At 44.6% G+C, this 16373-nt stretch overlaps 1 long non-coding RNA gene across 1 annotated transcript in view; it reads left to right on the plus strand.

The window, feature by feature from the left end:
- The window catches only part of LOC308069668, a 64398-nt gene that overhangs the window by 27038 nt on the left and 20987 nt on the right, over positions 1-16373 (plus strand). Inside the window, exon 2 of the long non-coding RNA XR_013930479.1 lies at positions 1-16373. This exon is cut by the window's left edge and continues 18514 nt beyond it; it is cut by the window's right edge and continues 20987 nt beyond it. This is a non-coding gene — a long non-coding RNA (uncharacterized lncRNA).

Here is a 16373-nt window from a genome sequence, read left to right on the forward strand (position 1 = left end):
CTGAAATGGGAGAATAAAAAAGAACTTTGTGGATTTAATAATGGGAGTGGAGCTGGATACTGCTGTGTCAAATGGTCTTTGGAGCTGAAGATTTGTCAGATGGCTCTGGCCTCCATGTTTCCATGTAAAAACTTGAAATACTTCAACACAAGGGTTGAAAGAAAGAAGAACACTGTGTCTGTGTCAAGTTACTGGATGCTTGGACTTCTAGCAAGGCTAGATGTTCCTCTGAATAAAGAAAACGTTCAGGAATGCATTTCACAGGCTGAAAAATGTGAAGTAAAATTTCTGTAGGTGATACAACCTGGCCCAGGACCCAGCAGGAGGACATGTCCACCTCGAGCAGGACTTGTTGACATTTGCTCTGTATGAGAATCTCGACATTTCAGATGTTTGGGGTTATTGCTGCCCAGAGGTGTGAAGCCAGCCTAGTGCCTGCAGTTCAGCATTGCATTTTGTGTCCTTATGAACAAACAGCAGCGCAAAGACATAACCTGATCATCACCTGGGTTTCACAGGTGGAGGCATATAAGCACTCAAATTAAGACTTATTCAAGGTTGCATAGTGAATGCATGGCAGGGTGAAATGAAGCCAGCAGTTTCTGACACCCGGATCTGCTCCCTCCTCCCACAGCAAAAATCTTCTTCCCACACAGGTCTCGAAGTTATTAGCAGCTGTTTCCAAACTGAAAGCTGCTTTCTGAAATTGGACCATAAAAATAATCTTTCTCCTTCTACTCAAGCCTAACACAAGCCTTCACAGATAAAGGGGAATGGAGAATTAGGGAAAGCAAAATATTCCTTTTTATTTAATCCTGTGCAAAAATACATCCTTCTTAAAACCGTACAACAAACAGAAAACCTGTGCTGCTATAGATCTCGTTACTAAAAAGGAGTCTATCCAAGCAATCTGTCCGCCTGCCTTTCTTGCTGTGCTGGTACTTTTCTGAAACTGTTGAGTCTGCGTATTTATTCCTCCTCACACTCTGTATCCAGAGTAAATGATGCCAGACTCTATCAGCTATCTGGACATCTTTCCCATAGCATTTTCAATCTTGGCTGGAAGGAGAGGAGGGGGAAGTTATCTGCTTCAGTTTAAACACTATGAAACAAAACAATTACCTCCAAGAAAGCAGTAGAGATCATCTGAATTTTACATACCTTGGGTGAAGAAAGCATAACTTTACTGTCACTGAGATGGCTTATTCTCCCTCATACTTAGGTTTGTTATCAAAGGATCATTTACCAGCCAGCCCAAAATGAAGGTAAAGCCCAGAAACTTCATCTGAAAGCCTGGCGGAGAGGAAGCAAGGATAGTTGCTTTTCTTATGTCTTAGGGTCTTCCCCTATTCCCCATTCTTTATGTCTTTGCTTTGATTGCAAAATCCTGACAATTATAGTGTCTGTTGTATTAAAAGTCTCAACTCAATACTGAGCAGGGCCTGGGAGGTTTGACTATTGTAAGTAGTAAAAAGATGCCAATTGGACAGGTCAGAGAAAGCAAAATTTGTCTTTTATTTCTCCAGGGTGTTCTCTAGCCATGATAGAGTAAATGAAAGAACCTAAACCACACAGTTTAATTCATTTGATTTCATAGCAGACATGTAGAGGGTGAAGTGCTGTGTTTCATGCTAAGTATTATTGAACTATTGGGTGTAAATAGTGATTTATGTTCACCTAGCACCATGACATTGCTGAAACTCCTAACCATCTGATCAGCTACAGATGCCTTAAACCCCTGGGGCAGCAGAAACCCTCTGCGTTGCCTTATTCTAGCATCAAAAGATAAGACCCTGATACTTTATTGAAAGGAGAAAAGACACTGTGCTTTCCTCTATTTGAAAGTAACCTTAGAAGAAGTTGCTTTCCTTGAAGAGAAAAGGTTCTTGAGCATGCTATTCTCAGAGCACAGCATGCTTTTATAGCAAGCGGAGCCTGTTTGTCCGTGTCACCTTAACTTTTAGTTGTTACTTTGCTGATATCAATTAAGGAGGAAATTTATAAAGGTCAGTTAGTGGCCTATTATTCACCCAGCCCCAGAAGTTATGAAATTATGGGTAACTCCCAGCTAGAACAGCTTGTTTCTTAGCTCACATCATAGCTGTTGGGGTTTTCAACTTTACTGCTTTTAGTTCAGTCCCTGGGATTTTAGCCAAGGTGGGTTCTGTCTCGGCTTCATGTAGAAGACCTAGATGGCATCCTCCTGGAAATTAAGACCATGCTTCAATTCCCTTTCATGCTGGGAAACATTACCCATGCTGGCTCAGGTCTTTTATAAACTTATGTATAAATCCAAATAAAATCCAAATGATGTTTTCCTGCCTGCTAGTGGGCAGGTGGCACAATCTTAAGGAGATTAAAGGCTTTTCCCCCTCCTCAGGAATAGTAATTTCATTCTATTTTTAGCTGTGGAGACTGTCTCTGTCTAGATCTGCCCAGAGAGTTGTCCTTTACCCAACGTACGTAAATAACAGACAGCATTACTGTGGAAATAGAACGAAGCCTCCTAAGTCCTGCACAACTGGGACGTTTCCACAGCAGTAACAAAACCCTGTGGTAAAAAAAGGTTTTCTTCTCCCAATGCGAGTATGGCTCGGTGCTGTGCAAGGTGTTTGATGCATACGTCTGCTGAGTATTCCAGCTGATGTCCCAGCAAACGGGCAGCCCTTGCAGTCATTCGGCTCACGCCACATTGCTGTCTGGGAGTCCCTCATTTAGCGATTTATGGGCCATGTCAGTGTAATTTAGTGTCTTAATACTGCTGGTCAAGGACCATCAGCATCTTCTAAACCTCCGTTGTCCTTGGTAGGGAATGGAAGCAGAACTCACTCGGAGTCAGCTTTCTGGGCAGCTGAGGGACAGTTGTGTTGAAGGCAGAGCCAATATACATCCTTGGAGATAAAACTATCTCTCTGCTGAAAAAAAATGGCTTAAAAAGCAGCATTAAAACAAGTAGTGAGAATGAACGAAATTTGAAATATCAGTTTTGTGGGTCTCTGCTAGTCCCTGAAGGTGGCAGTGCCCAGGTGTGGTGTGAGATAGGCAGATAGATGGGTGGCAGCTATCGAGAAGGGTTGTCCTTGGACGTTGCTCCCTGGCCAGCCATCCTGGCTGGACAATCATTTCCATACGCAAGGACAGAGAGAGAAATGGATGCTGAAGTGCTTCCAGCAGCACCTGTACTTTAGGGTAAGTTTTGTGGGTTTGTGCTTGGGATGAACCCCACTTTCAGTGTGAAAAGTTGTGGAAGTGATGCCAGCCACCTTAATCATCTGTGAACAAACCTTTCACAACTTGATCTAATCTAGCCGTGTTCCTGTAGTATAGCAATGACAAATTATTCCCCTGTAATTCAAAGGTCCACCCTCCAGGAAGAGTGTTAGAGTTGGCTTCCTACTTGCATACATGGAGAATATAAGAAGGAACCATCCAAAAATCTACATTAAGGGGGAACAGTAGCTTAAATAGATTCGTAAGCCAAAAAGTAAGGACTGGGATTGCTCGCGTGCCTGTTTTCTCTGGAGTATTGCATGGGGAAGTGACAGTATAATCTCTTCGTGAAGGATTGAGGGGGAAGCTTTATACCCATTTTCTCTCATCAAATGAAGTGAGTGTACCCTGACATAAGAGGTCTGTGCTGCTGGGCTTGGGTCCTCCAGCCCTTTCTGTCAAGTTCCCAACGGGAAGCTCTTCCCTCTCAGTGGGCACTTATTTTTCTAAGTGGGCTTTTGTTCCACTTAGGTGTTCAGTGAGTTTTGCACAGAACGTAGCACAGTGGTTGCTTTTAGTGACTTCTAATAAAAAAATATATTGTTATTTCCAATAACAACATTCTGTGGTGAAGCCTTTTTCTGTCTAATTCTGCTCCCTACTTCTCTGGTCGTGTCCCACCCCCATTGCTCACGGAAGGCCCTGGAGGGAATCACTTTGCAGGTTTTCAGAGAAGTTTTTCTCCTGTTGAGCCTTGCTCCTCTTCTGCTGGCTTTTTGAAGGGAGCCCAGGCCAAGGACATATTCTGAAACAGTTTGTTTTGCAACTAGTCTTCTCAAGTGGGCAGTCAGGGAGAAAGAAATCAACAACTCTGGCTTTGAAATTCCCCATGCAGTGAGAGCAAGGCTTTTTTTCTTATTTTTCTTCCAATAAGAAATTTTCAAGGAAAGGAGCGAGGAACATTTTATCTTGCTGATAGGAGAATATTAAAAACACAGGAGGATGCCGTGAGAATGTGTAACCTTCATTGCTCTGAATCCAAAGAGAGACAAGAGATAAAGTGCCAGTGCCTTTGTCCTATTAGCTGGTCCTGTTTACTCTACTGTGCAAGTCTGTTGAGGTGTTTAATGACTTTTCACATCACCATGGGGACACTGAGACAAGAGAAGCATTCATTTCCAGCCTTCACTTTCTCTTCCTTTTTTTTTTTTTTTTTTACTGCTCTGCTTCTTCAATATTCTTCCATGGTGACTTGTCTGTCCTCGTTCACGTGTAACGTTTCTATTTGTGCATTTGTCGTAGGCATCATCTCTGGAGCAATGGTGCAGGTAGCAGTAAGTAAGCAAAGGAATTTGCTGTGTTTTGTGGCAAGAAAGTACAGGGAAAGCATCAGCTGGTGTGGCTGCAGCAGAAAGACGGGAGGGAGATGTACAGGCAGAATATCCCCAGTTTCCGAGGTCTTCTCCAGTCCCAGTGCTGCCATGCTCCTAGTGAGCTGCCTGTGTTTGCTGGGGAGAGCCCCAGGCCGGCTGAGCTGCTTTGCAGTTTACAAACAGCTCCGCGTTCGAAAGTTCACCAGGATTTATAACGTGCTGGTGCTGTGTGAGTCATCAGCGCTGGGGACTGAACTTGCAGACCTCTCAGTCTAAATCCAAAGCTGCTACAGCCTGAGGTAAAAGGCCACTTCTGTGAGATGAAGGTTGCAGGAGAGCCATAAAACACTCGGGGAGGACGGTGGTGGCTCTCCCCTCGGAGCCACACCGAGGTAGCCTGAGACATGGGGGGGCCCCGCAGGACCACTGGCTGGTCCCCTGCACTGTGAGCCCATGGGGCAAAGCAGTGACCGGGAGGCAGAAAGGGGGAACAAGCACTCCAGAGGAGAGCTGGAGGTGAGGCACAGTGGTGGGCACTGTGGGAGGTGCCGTGTTGGCTGGAGCTCAACACTCCAGGGTTATGGGCTCGGCGGTGTGAGCGGCACCCAGGCAGGGCTTGCCCAGTGGGCAGGAGTACAAGGTCTGGAGCAGGGGTGGAAAGTGGCTCTAACTGCCTTCTGGCTACCCACTCTTCAGCAGGTAGAGGTAAAATGGGTGTGCATGCTCACTGCTGTTATCCACAGCCCCCTTGCTTTATCTGCAGATGAGGTTTTAACAGCAACTACTGAGAAGGTTTTACTACAAAGGCCATTTTCTCCTGATAGCTCCCTGCTCACCCTGGCTCAAAACAGCCAGCGCTGGGGCAGGGAGACAGGCTGCTGCAGGGTTAAGCAGAAGCAGCAGTCTGTAGCAGCCTTTAATTTGTGTGGATACTACTTATTTTTCTGCCTTCTGGGTTCTGCCAGTGTCCCTGTGTGTGATGAAGATACTGAGGAGGGTATGAGAAGTGAATAAACATCCCCTCTGTTCTCGTTGTAGGTAACCAAACCACCCAGACTTTGGTAGGACAGCAAGTCAGTGTATCACTTAGAGAAAGCGTTAATTTTTGTGGTTCCTGGTTTTGCTTAGCAGAGGTGTCATGCTTAGCTCCTCTGGCTGCTCTATAGACATTAACCGATCGGGTGTAAAATGGCCCTGGCCCTTCAGTGGTGGGCTGTCGTGGCAGCAACCTGTTAATGCCGTGTAACGGCAGTGCGACCCCCGTGATTTCACGTAGTACAGTTTGTGGCGGCTTCAGGCAAGCCAAGGAGTGCAGATGCTTGCCTGAGAGAAGCTTCTCTCTTTTGTATCCTGATTTTAGACCTTTGCAGCCTGCTTCTGTGCAAGTGGGACTATTGGGGCATACAAAACCCCCACAGTGAATGCATCTGTTGAGAGCCAAGTCTACATACCCACCTCTGCTCTTACTAAAGAGATCCAGTGCAGACGACTACGCAGGGCTGCAGAGCCCAGCTGCCTTAAGGCACTGGATGGCTGTGGTGGAGAGAGATGTCTTGACAAAGGTCCTTTAGTTGGGAACTTAATCTCCTTTTTGGTGGCTGACTCCCAGAGCACGGTGGTAAGGAGTTCTGTGCAAGGTGTTGCAGGCACCTGTGCAGAACTAGAAGGGCTTTGGTTTGAAAGGAAGCTGGTGGGAAGACAAAAAAGGGCTTTCTGTTGGCCTTCCCCACACCTGAAATCTCAGGGTTCGGAGCTTTGTTTTCATTCCAGTGCCGTGGGAAGATGGGGAATTACTTTGTGGAGTAATGTGAACTCTGCTTGTTTACTGCCCTGTGTTGAGCCATCTCCACAGCTGCACATATTTGCATTCCTGATGCTGGTTGCATCTCACATGTTTCAGATGACTAATTAGTCTACCAGGATGTTGCTGGTTCTAGAAGTCCTGCCCTTAATTTGATGAACCAGAATTTTCCAATGGGAAAAATAATAAGGTCTGCAAGAATTAAGTCATGGGGGAGTTGCTCAAGGGTCCCCATCCCATGGAGCAGAATCTCATGGAGGTGTTGATACTGCCAGCCTCATTATAGCAGTCTCACTGTAACTGAAGCTAATAAAACTATGGATTTAAGGCCATTGTCTTTTAATCGGAGCTCAGGCCATGGCCAATATCAGAGAGATAGTGGAAGGCACCAAAATCATCTTGAGAAAATAGTATGTATTCCGAAAATTGTGGGTTTGTCAAACCCAAAATATTTTGCTGGAAGTAGTCTGTTTCAATGATAGTTCCAGCTGGGGATAGTTGAAACAAATCATTTAGATTTTGTTTTGACATCAATTCACTTTTTTTATAAAATAAAAAGTGCCAACTGGATTTATTATGACAGTTCACACTACAATAAATACAAATGTCTATGGCCAGTGTTTCGTAATATATTATGCTACTTCAATATAAGCAAAATGGACCATTTTACTATTAAAATGTAGTGTTGCAACACAATTGAAATAAAATATTTTCAGTAACAAATCATCTCTAAAATTTTATTTCTATGAAAAAAATAAAAATCTCAACTTTTTCCCGAGTCATATATAAAAAGACAGATAATTTTTGATATCATTCATTTTCCCACCCAAGTAATTTTGATTCAGAGAAAGAGGTGAGAAATAACCTTCTTGACAATTCTGAAATAACTTATTCAACAGATTAGAAACTGATGGAGCTTGTTCTGCAAAATTAAGTGACAGGATAAGGCCACATGTGCATGTGAATATGGGAATGAATGTGTATATTATCATTTATAGTATTTGACACTGGTATCAGACCCCTTCTGTGCTAAACATTGCACATTCCCACAGCTTCCAAACTCAGATGAGGCAGAGGAAGGAAAGAGCTGCACAGCCAAAGGCCGTTGTGTGATTGTGGCATGCTTTGAGACCTTTGCAAACATGGGTTTGCGATCACAGATAACAGCAATAAAGATATGAGAGCTTTGGCTGTAGACGACATACTGGCATTGAAAAAAAAAATATTTCTTGGAGGTGCTAGGGATGAGTTTGCTCAGCCCCTTTGCCAGGTAATAGCAATGTGTGGAGCACTGTGGTGGCCTGGAGTCTCAGCTTTGAAGCAGAACAAAACCTGTCCTCGCGTATCTCAGCCACGACCCCTCTGTGCACGCAGAGGTTGCTGCTCTTTCCAATGAAATGGGATTTGTGAGTTGATTTCAAAACCCGCTGGAGACTGCACTTACTTTAAATGTTCTGATTTTTTTTCTGGCAGGATGGTGGCAAAGTTGCAAGCCCTTTTCAGAGACTAACCCCAGCACACGGCAGAGTACAAAGGTTTCCTAGGAAGAAAAAGGGCGCCTGTACTCCCTTGCCTTCCATGTAAGCACAAACTCTGTGTGTGTGTGCTAGCTGAGCTGATGTTATTCAAACACAAGCGTGTTTTGTCAAGTACATTGCTTGAAAGACCCTGAGTCAAAACATGAGTTATTTATGCATACATAAAATTAATTCTCAAATGATTAGCTCAAGAATGCATGTCCTGCAAGTAATTGTTGGAAGTATTTTTAATAACGAGAAGCAAAGTCAGGAGAAAATTCTGCTCTTAGTTATTCTGTTAGGAATTTGGCTGTTAGTAATGAAATAATAATTAATTCACAGAGTTGTACATTTGCTTTATTTATGGATGTGCTCTTTACTTATACATATTTTTATTACTTAATTTTTAAAATGTACTAAGGCCATGTAAGAGGCAGTAGCAGAGCCCTTGTGCTGTTTGAGTCCTGGGCCACGATGCTGTGGAAAAACACCAGCTGCTTGATTTGCAAAAGGGGTCACATCCCCAAGTTCTAGTGCCTGCTCAGCGGTAGCTTAGGAGCTGTCTGGTGGGTGGGAATGATGGTGAAGTTTTGGATTTCACTGGAGTCAGGAAAGGGCCAGAATACAGTTCAAAGCAAGGCTGCTTGTCTGGGCTGACAATGACGCATCCCTGATGCAATACTGCTGGTCCTGAGCATACAAAAATCGTGTAAAACATCAAAATCATGAAATATACCAAATAAAATAACAGCATATGGAAGATTACTTTTTTCTGGCACACTTGCTTTTCAAAATTTCAAACCTATGTTTTTAAGCCTTTTCCTCTCCTCTTATTGAAGCAAGGAAGGTTAGAGTTTTTCTCTTAATTATTTTTTGCAAAAGAGATAGTCAGAAAATCCTTTAAAACTTTGGCTTAAAAATATGAGATTATTGCAAAATGTGTGGCACAATAAGATTTTTGTGTTGTCTTTTGCTCACATCTGCACCTAGATATAGCTGTGTCTATTTGTACAAGGAAGGGATTTATTCAAGTGGATTTTTATTTTTATTTTTATTTTTTTTTTTAGAAAAGAGGTAAAATCTGTCTGCAAAAATTGATAGGAAAACAGACTTTTTTTCCCCCCTCTTTTATTCCCCCAAGAGGTTTACAGTCTGGTTGCTGTGTGAAAATAAATGGGTGAGGCCAATAGTCTGAAAGCAGTGCTGAATGATGCAATGATGTGTCTTAAAGCAGTAATATTTCACGGCAAATCATCTTGCTCTAAAACAGAGACAAGATGCTGCTGTTTTCCCCCTAACTGCATCCGTTTTCTACTTTTCTTACCTTTTTCTTCCAGAAAGCCGGTTCAAATCTGAGAGGGCTTGGTGGCTGTCCTTAGCATTGTTGGGAAATTGTTTTAATCTTGGTAGCATAAGCCAGTCACTTGCAGTTGACTTGCTCAAGGGAACGTCACTTATGGCAGGGAAGAGCCAGGGGTGGGGTGGGGGGTTGAATCCTGAGCGGCTTCTCAGCAGGGGCTGCGGCTCAGCACCTGGTGCCTGGTGGCCTGGCTGGTGCACGGGGCAGCAGGCGTGGTGCTGCTGGAAAAGCCATGCAACGAGGTGGCATGGGACAAACAGTCCAATATTTTCAAACTAAGAATTCCCCGAGAACAATTAAATTTTGGGTAGGGAGAGGAACCACGTATATTGTCACTGATTCTCCTTCCTTTTCTTCTTCTAGTTTGGTCTTTTTTCAGGATCTGTTATAATGAAAATATTGTTTCAGCTAATTCTTTTGAAAACACCTGTAGGCTTTTTTATTTCTCTTCAATAATCCATTTTATTTTGAAATATTTCCCTTGGAAAATCATCCAACTAAAAAGAATTGGAAGGCGAAAAAAGCAGTCGCAAGGATATTTTCTTCTGTAATTCTTTTTTAAACACCAACCAAGATCAGAAAGATCTGAAGAAAAAAAAAATCGCTTGAACAATTTTTAGTCTTCATGGTAGGGAAAAAATTCATCGTGTGCAATCGCCCGCCAGCGGCCTTCCCGGTGCCTGGCGCGGGTGGCCGGCGCGGTTTGGTGCAGCCTCAGAGAGGAGCCCCCGGCCCCCGGGTTTGCTCCTCCACGGCCGTGACTCGTGCAGGGCTATTACCAGAGACAAATCTTCTCAAGCCAAGTACAGCATCACACAGCTGACTTCAAGTGCATTATAGGTTTATTTTCACTTTCCTCTGAAGTGTCAGATGTAGGCCATTGCCCGAGGCACAAAACCAGACGCCGTGTACCGCTGACCTTACCCAGCACCGCAGATCCTGCGAGCCTAGCACACAGCTGTTTTCTGGCTCAGGAACTGTATTGAATTGCTTCAAACCTTCTCCTTTATTATTATTGGTTTTAGATGAAGACAGGGTAGGTGTGTTAGGACCAGGCACTCCGGAGCAATAAATCCGTGGGCTGCTGCTGGCAGGCAGGGCAGGGGAGGGCGGGCACGGGTCCGGCAGGAGCAGAGCACAGCGCAGCCCCTGCTGCAGGTGGGTTCAGCACCAGCAGCAAAGTGTCATTTGTGTGCATATGAAATGTTAGTGTACAGTAATACATAGATATGACTGGCAAGCTCCTCACGGGTGTACCAGTGCTATGACACCACTGAAAAGTATCGGTGCTTTTATTTTTATTTTTTATTTTATCCTTACCTTTCAGTGAATTTGCTTTTTTTGATATGGCTGGCCCTAGGGGTCCTTCGCCACCCTGCCCACCCCAGGCAAATTGCCATCACACTTTTCGCTGCCCCGCTGCCTCTGTGTGACTGCTTGCTGTTTATCATTCAGCTTCAGAAGGCAATGAGAAAAAAAACAGCCTACCCCTGTGCTGCACCGACATTGTGAGCTTTGTCTCCCACTTCCATCTAATGTTATTCATCAGCCTGAATATTTGCAGTGTGTTTGGTAGCCTGGACAGAACGCATTGATCTTTTTGCTTTCTGCTGAGAGGCAGAGGGAATGGGGAGAAGCACAGTAGGGAGAGGCATCGACTAGTTTGCAATGGTGACTCAGCTGGAACTGCTTGGCAGGGCTATTTACATGCTTGGGAGAGGCAATTGCAAAGCATGTTTTAAAATGAGATTTGCAGGAGGGCTTCCTTTCAGCCTGGCAGAACTGTCGCTGTGTTGATTGTCGTGGGTTTTGTGTTGTAGCTTTTGCAAATCTGTCTCTTCTCAAAATAGTCCAAAAGGTTTATTTCACCTCCCGCTCCAGCCAGAAGGGGTCTGAATATTTGCGTGTGCACGTGTGTGTGTTTTTATCTCCAGCCCTGCAGCGGTTTCAAAAGCCAAGCGAATGCTAAACACAAGTGCTTAAAAAGTGTTGGTTTTTTTTTTTTTTTGTTGTTTTTTTTTTTTTTTTTTTAATGCCCCTCTGGTTAAAAAAGGAAAAGGTAAATGGGAACAAAAACAGAATGGAAGAAAAACTGCTCTATGTACAAAGGAAAGAGAAAATGTAAAGAAACAGGATGCTGAAAATGATATGCCCCAAAACAGCTCCTCTGCAGACCGTAAGCCTTTCTCCTTCCCTTTCTTTCTTCTCTTTTCTTCGCAGAGATGTTTCGTTTGTAGCTGACAGATTGATGGTCCATTATACTTATTTACACTCTAGCAGAAGCGAGTCAGGGTCACTTACAATGATACCCCCATTAACGGCTCTTTATACACCCAGAGCAGTATGAAAGGGGAGTAGTGGTACAGAAACAGGCTGGTTTGCAGCCCCTGGGAGCAGTGACATTGCCACCTGAACACACTCCTAAAATGTCTGGCAGGTATCTTCGGTGGCTCATTCCTGCCAGTGAGGGCTGCTGTTTCCTATAGTGATTGCAGTCCTTCAGATCTGTAGATTTGAATAAGCTTTGGGTCCTGAAGCCCTTGAGCAGCAGTGGGAGAAGGGCCATCCACCCAGCCCCACAGGTCCTGGCTTCACCCCCCCGTTCTGTGGGTCTGCAAAGTTTTTCTCAGCTGCCCAAGCAGACCCAAAGGGACTAATCTTGCCACATGTCTCACCCCATCCTTCCCTTCCTTTGGCTTTACGTGACAAGCAAGGCTCTCCGTTCCCAGTGCTTTGTGCTGTTACCTCGCAGACAGACTTGGCTGTGCTTCTGGGAGCCAATTCATGCAGTTACCCATACCCATGACCAGGAATGGACCTATCCATACAAGTTAACAGAAAAAAAAATCCCCTAGGATTTCAACTCTGAAATCGAAGAGGTCCCTACAGAGCTGTCAGACCCTTGAGACATCTATTTTCTATCGCCCCACAGGCTACAGATGGCCCCTCCGCACTCCCTATGAAAATAATTCCTGTTGCAGGGCTGTTTCAAAGCCCTGTGGGGTGAATTGCCCACCTGTCTGACCTGTGCTGGGCGTGAGCTGAGGGAATGGGGAGTGGTAATAAATATCTCAGGGCAATTCTTGAATGTGAACGTTTGGTCACAGCGGCAACAGGCACTAGGTGGGTCGGGCTGTGGTTAGGCTGCTGAGTCTTAACTGGCTGCTGGTGGCTGCAGGAAGGTAGTCTGGTCGCCAGGGCCTGGGGGAGTGAGGCACCTCCAGCAACGTTGCTTTTTCTCTCCAGGTTAGACCTTCCTACAAGCACTGCAGAAGCCCTTTGCCACCAAGGGGTTTTCCTCCACAAGGGAATTCCTCTGAGACCACTTTGGATGGGGTTGCGGCTGCTCTGCATTGCCAAGAGCATTGCCAAGTGACCAGATGGCACTGGAGAATCAGGCCTCAAAATATTAGTTAAAAAGCCCATCTCCTCCTCCCCTCCAATTCCTTATTTGGCTGTTGGCACAGAGAAGATTTCATGTTCCCAGAGCTGGACGCTTGTCAGCATCCTTGCTGCTCACCCATCCACCCACATCCAGCCCCCCACCCCCTGAACAAGATGCTCAGACTACAGATGTGACGTGTCTTTAGCCATTGAGTACCTATTACTAAGGGATTTGTATTCAAGAGGAGTGAGGTTATGTATTTGTATTGCTTTTTTGTTGTTTTTTTCTTTCTTTCTTTAGCGTACCTTGTATTTAATTTGGCAGAAAGCTCTGTTGAAGCTGCTTTACCTTTACTACATTATTATTCAATTGTATTTCCCTTGATGAAAAACCTGGCAGTCTGTTGCTCCGTGACAGATGTGCTAGTTTTGGTTGAATCACCACCACTAGGCTTATTATCAGTTTTACTAATGTTTGCTGTTTTACACTATAACAGGTAGGGTGATTCATTCAGTCAAGGCAAACACACAGGCACACATATGCATACACAGATTTAGATACACCTCCCTGCGCACACATACACAGAGGTGAATCAGCCTAAAATGATCCTTCCTTTGTGCATTTCTTTGGCAAAATGTTCCTGGATCCCCTGCCTGTGTGTCCCTCCTCGCTGAGCAGCTATCCACAAGTAAATAACTCTTCCTAGAGGGGAAGGGCTGCAGGGCGCCTGTCACAATTTCAGTCATCAGGACAAAAAAAAATCCTTACTAACTACAAACAGCTTGACCGGTGGTTAGTTCACATACGTGTGAGATTAATGGAATGCTTCTTCAGTAAATTCAGGTTGTAGAAATTCATGTTATTCAATCCAGAAGTCCTGAATATGCTTTTTGCAAATGACTTACCCACAGTTCCCCGCTGTGCATGGGGAGCATTCCCGCTCCTGCCTCTCGCATGTGCAGCTGGGATTTGCGAAGTTTGAAGTTAATTGTGTGGGTTAAGATAAGTGTGAGCTGGAGCCTGTTTTAACAGACTAGACTACCCGATCCCCTGCAGTGTAAATCCAAATGCCTCTGCAAAGGTGTTGGTATGCAAAGGCCCCTGGGGAAAGCGATGCTGCCTGACCGTGGAGCCCTGCCATCCGTCCGAGCTTTTCCAGTCACCAGTGTGACGAGTGTACAGGTTGCAGTGCTCAGCGTGGGCGAGCCCACTTTGCATCTCGCGCTCCACAGATGTGTTGCTGCAGGTTTTCCTCCCACAGGGATGAATCCTGTTCTCGGATCCCATAAGAAGAACTTTATATAACAACGTGGACTGTTCTCCGTCTTTAAAATATCCCTAGTGCCTCCCAAATGCAAGTGTTGCAGCTTCAGAGAGCTCATTGCTAGTCAATGGACTTGACGCTGCAGGAGCTGGAGCTGGTGGTGGGTCTGGAAGGAGGATCAATCCAAACGCTTCAGAAATTGCCATCTGCGTCACAATCCTATTCAGTGCTCCAGAGAGCTGCTTTATTCATCGTGATTTTCTCAACTCACAGTGTCAGGGATCCTGAAGTGTTTGCAGATTTAATTCTATACATCCACACACTGAAAACTCTGGTGGTTGTTTGGAATTATGTAAATCTCCAGAGGCTGCAAAACTCAGCCAGGAGTTTCCCAAGAACAGGTTTTCTCATGGCCTTGCACCCTCCAAACTGCTCTGTCTCGCAGCTTTCAAGGTGGAATTGGCCATGTGGTGGAGTGTAGCAATAGGAAAAAAAAATGTTTAAACTAAGCAAACTTTAGCTTCTTATTTATTGGGATTTTAAGGTACAATATTAGGTAGTTTATATACAAACCACTTGGTCTCTTGAATTAAAACTCACAGGGACTACTTGTAAAATAACGAATGTCTCACTCTGCAGTATAGAAACTTTGTCTAATGAATTCTTTGCCTTTTCTGCCTCTGTTTCCATCTTACATCCTGTATTCATTCACAAGGTGTTCCTCTTAATGAAAACAAGGTCACTTGTTCAGCATTTGATGGCCAAGAAAGGAAAAGGTGATAGAACTGCAGCCTTACAGAGTGTGTGTGGGTTTTTTCTTTCCTCTTCAATAATTGCACAGAACTTCCATTGATGTCGACAGGACTTAGGCTTGAATAGCAAGAGGAGAATAGGTGCCAGATTGGACCATAGGACAAATTGGAGTTTAGTCTAGATGTTCAGTTTCTTACATTGATTTTCCACTTTTGTCTGTCATTGCCTTATGGGACAATAATACCAGTTCATAAGGAGGAAGCATTTGTTCTCTGCTTATAGGCTGATGTCTAATACTTATTAGTAAGTAATATTGATGCTGCATACAGGACTAAATTTGAGATCTGAACCTTGTAGCGCTGCCCTCTGTACAGAAACATGACAGCAGAATGTGCCTGCCCTGAAAAATGTACCAGTCAAAGAATGCAAGAAGGAAAGTTTTATAAAATTCCTTTACAAACAGGGAGCTGAGGAAGAAAGGGAAAGTATTTTTTTATGCTATGCATGGGTCATGTGGCAGTAATAGAGCCTAAATCCCCGTGCCTGAGGGTACAGCCAGAACCAGCCGGAGGAAGAAGCGTATAATTGATCTAACGGTTTCGTGCCACCTTGTCCTCCAGGATCATTGCCTTCACTACTTCTTGGAGCAAAGAGTTATGCTTTGGTGCAGCAGTGTGCAAACGCATCACACTGTGGAGTTTCCTGGTCTCTTGCCTGTCTCTTTGGCCTCCTGTGAAGCTCTTGAGCATCCATCTTAGACTGCTGCTCTGCTGAGTTTGCGTTCCCTTTCCTAGCTTCCCGTGGTGTAAGCAGTTATTCTCACCTTCCCGCAACAAGGCACTACCCCCAGAGTGGTTTCCCACTTGAGTACGGTAGGATAGGGTTGCAAGAGCCCCATCATTTTTGGTTATAGGCCCCATCTACCAAAGTGTGTGTGTGTGTGAGGTTGTGGCAGAAAAATCCCTTGTGCCTGCTGAGCTGGGTACAACAACTCCCTCTCTGCTGTGCCCAAAGGAAACCTTTGCTGGGGGTGGCTGCTCATGTGGCACAGGCAGGTCCGGTGGAGGTGGGCTAGGGAGAGGCTGTACATGCAGATGTGCTAATTAAAGACTGGCCATTTAATGTAATTTAGCAAGAGCCAATGATTAATAGCAGCCCAGAAGGTGATAACTTCTTTCCCCTGATCCTCTGCATGACCTATCAGATCACAATCCTGCAACGGCAGAATTACAGAACGATGAGCTTTTTCTCTTTTGCTGTACTTCCTTAAGTAGGAGCTGCTTTTCTCTCTGTTGGCTCGTTTGAGCTTAAGGCTTTTTTTCCTAGTTCCCTGGGAAACCTGTCGTTGGAAAATATTATTATTTAGCATAAATCGATATAGTCCCCTAATCAGGTCCTAAGAAAACTAAATGGCCCAACATATTTGATAGCTAGCAGGAGGAGCTGACCTGCACTTCAAGGTTTTTCCCCAGAAACAACTTGAAAAATAACTTTGAGCCGTGCATAATACTGAGAGGGAGGAAGCAGGGGAGTGGGGGAAATCACAGCATGCTTACAGACAGCTGGCAAATATTACCAAAAAAGGGGGCAAAAGTCACAAAGTTATTCATTATGACTTATTTCCTGAGCCCTATGGAAAGAATACAAACACTCCAGCACCTTCAGGAAGACCCAACATGTAGCCCCTGCCAACTGTAATGAGTCTGGGAG

Source organism: Falco punctatus (genome assembly GCF_963210335.1).
Source record: "Falco punctatus genome assembly, chromosome: 9".
In the NCBI taxonomy this organism is placed as follows: domain Eukaryota; kingdom Metazoa; phylum Chordata; class Aves; order Falconiformes; family Falconidae; genus Falco; species Falco punctatus.